Genomic DNA, 3,503 nt, shown 5'->3' with positions numbered 1-3,503 from the left:
TATAAGGGCTCGTTACGGGCCAGGGGTGAGGGTTAGGTCAGGTAGAGACGGGGGTAGAGGGAGGTGGGGGTGGGGATGAACACTCGTGAATGGTGCGACATGATCGTTCACGATGCGATGTCGAGTTTCACGAAGCGGCGATGATCACCACACATCGGTTTCCCGTGAATTTGTAATTCCATGTCGCGTTATTATTTAATTGGGTTTTTTTGGTGGGGTTGGTGGAGGAGGGGGGTGGTGGGCGGGGGGCTTTCCTTTACTTTCAATATGAATCATTAAAAACATATCTACTTAAGAGTTCGGCTTCGACTGCACGTCACTCCCCACAAGCCCTCAGCCTCCAGAAGCCGTCTGATGTATGCCACACGTTGATGGTGGTGCTGGTGGCTACGCTGCACGTGGCTGCACGTGGCTGCAGTGTCCTTTGCAGGGAGGTCGTGGGTCAATCCAGACGCCTGCCGTATACTCTTTGGTTCTATTCGGTAAAGTCACGTAGGTAAAAAATTAAAACAACAAAAATCACGACGTTTCGGCCACAACACAAGCGGCCTTCGTCAGGTGAAGGGACCAGACTGTCTCGAGGACAGTGCTGGAGTGAAACACAGCCAAGCTCAGACTGCTGTATATTTGGAATTTGCGTGTCTCGCTCTCTCCCCGTGGTCGCGTGGATCTTTGTCCGGTTGCTCTGGTTTTTCACCTCCACATTTTTGAATCAACATCAAACGTTCAGAGTATTTAGCTGCAATACAAAAAAAATCCACGTGATCAGCCACTTTCGTTGAGCTATCATTTGTGATAGCCAGATCGCTCGTGGGAAAAAAAAGAGATATCTAGGCTCAGGAAGACCTTACCTGGTTAAAAAAAAATGTTTATAGTTATAACTCATCCGGTAATGTATACCCATTGTAATAAAGATGGATTAATTAATCCCCCCCTCCCCCTTCGCACGTGATGGTCGTACAAGTTACGTCATCACATCAACGATACAGGAGAATTTCTCCACCAATCAGGCTGTCGCCTGATGAAGATAGTTGTAATTACTGGCGAAACGTCGTACACAGATTGTAAATGTTGTGGATTTGCTCTCCAACGCACCAGTGTGCTGTATTAGTAACGAATTTGCATGTTCCGTTTACGTGACAAACCTTACTAATTGGCTATTTAGGCAATCTAGCCCCAAAGAACCTATATTATGGATGATATTGGTCGCGAAAGCCTACGCGTTAAACGTTATAGTTATAGTTTAAACCAGGGGTGAAGAACGTCCGGCCCGCGGGCCGCACGAGGCCCGCGAAATCATTTGGGTCTCTGTCCCTGCCAAGGCAACCGCAGGCGGGACTCGAAATTCAATAAATCTAGGTAGAGCAAACCTGGAAAAGTAGTTGCGAGTAGCAACATCGTCAATACCAGCTAACATCATCAAAAATAAGCAGTTCCAGCCATCGCATTAGGGGTGAGTTAATTAAATGTTTGACCAAATATAACAGGCCAATTTTTAAGTTGATAATTTTGCATGGCCCGCGGATGACGTTTTATAAATATCCAAATGGCCCTTGGCAGAAAAAAGGTTCCCCACCCCCTGGTTTACACGAAGACAACGAAGGATCGTGGTGAAGTTTTGACTGAAATGTGGTGGAGCTTTGTGTTAATGCGCGCATCTTCATCCGAGACGTCCTCACAACGCGGTCACGTGGGTATTTCTCCGGGTCCTCTGGTTTCCCCCCCCACCTCCACATTTAGAATCAACGTCACGGTTGTCAGAGTATTTGGCTGCAATTTTAAAAACAAATCCCCGTGATGAGCCACGTTCGTTGAGCTATCATTTGTGATGGCCAGATCGCTGGTGAACACAAACAAAACACAAAATCTACATTGCCCAGTGGGTCCTTACCTGGTTAAGATTTTTTATCTGTTGGTAAATAGTTTATAGACTGACCTGGCCAAGCACATGGACACTCCTTGTTCCCCTTCCCACGTGAGGCCTTGGCGAGTCCATCGCTTTATGCGCAAGGGGCCTTGGAAGCTGTTGACAATGTGGCCATTAACAAGGGACAAGGGCGGGCGACGGGGGTTTAGTGCCGTGAGTGTAAAGAGGTTCAGACTCACAAACACGCGCACAGGTGTCCAGTTCTCACGTCTCCTTCCACGTCCACGTGGACCCTGTGAGCGCTTCAGCGGAGCCCACGAAGCCACACCAGTCGCGTAACGAGCGTGGTGGGGGGGGGGGGGGACAGGCAGGGGGGTGCCTTGCCCCCCACTAATGGCCAAAGCCCCGTTGACAGCCAACGTGAGATATGTTTCCAACAACAACAATAACAACAGTGTAAGAGATGAACACCGCTTATGTAATAACGTGATGAGGCGAGAGGAGCGGCGACATACAATATCGTAGGTGCGGCCGTGCGAGACCTTCACCGCGTGTCGCGCCCCATGAGCTGATAACATCGTCACTACGCCACTGAGGATCACTCGAAGTCAAACACTGGGAGGCGCCCATACGGGACGTGCATCTTGTGAAGGAGTTCCAACACCCCGCGGCGAGTCTTGAACCCTGTGTCTCGATTTAAGCGTTCAGCACAGCACGTCAACTCACCAGGGAATTACTCACCACGACAAGGCCCCCACCATCACCCACCCGCGGACCCAACGGCCCCCCACTACCCCCTCACCAACGCCCATAGCGCCGACCAGCGCGGCGTTCTGATTGGCTGCGGCCCGAGTTGGTGGGTGAGCGAGGTGGTGGAGGGGGGGGGGGGCGGTTGAGAGAGGGAGGGGGGGCTAGAGAAGAGTGAGTGAGATGGGGGGGCACGGTGGGAGGGGGGGCTAGAGAGGGGTGAGCGAGGTGGGGGCACGGGTGGGAGGGGGGGCTAGAAAAGGGTGAGTGAGATGGGGGGGGCACGGATGGGAGGAGGGGGGCTAGAGAGTGGTGAGCGAGGTGGGGGGAGGGGGGGCTAGAGAGTGGTGAGCGAGGTGGGGGGAGGGTGGGGCACGGGTGGGAGGGGGGGCTAGAGAGGGGTGAGGTGGGGGGAGGATGGGGCACGGTGGGAGGGGGGGCTAGAGAGGGGTGAGGTGGGGGGAGGGGGGGCACGGGTGGGAGGGGGGGCTAGAAAGGGCTGAGCGAGGTGGGGGGCACGGGTGGGAGGGGGCTAGAGAGGGCTGAGCGAGGTGGGGGGAGGGTGGGGCACGGTGGGAAGGGGGGGGCTAGGGAGTGGTGAGCGAGGTTGGGGGGAGGGGGGCACGGGTGGGAGGTGGGGGGGGGCTAGGGAGTGGTGGGCGAGGTGGGGGACACTTTGCTGTAGTCCGCAGGCCCGCCAGCACTGACTGCGTGTTGACTGCACCGGAAAACGTCTCTCGAGAATTTGTCTTCAAACTCGCAGTGCTTCAGTTGAACCGGCAAATGAATAAAGGCAGCAGGAGGCGTCAGTGATCTTGAAAATAAGAAACTTCAATCCTGAGCGGCACCTTCATTCAACATGATCATGAGAAGTCTAAAACAACCGATG

This window comes from Petromyzon marinus, chromosome 21 (genome assembly GCF_048934315.1).
Source record: "Petromyzon marinus isolate PM22_M1 ecotype Great Lakes invasive population chromosome 21, UKy_Petmar_22M1.pri1.0, whole genome shotgun sequence".
NCBI lineage: Eukaryota > Metazoa > Chordata > Hyperoartia > Petromyzontiformes > Petromyzontidae > Petromyzon > Petromyzon marinus.
This window is presented reverse-complemented; position numbering follows the sequence as displayed.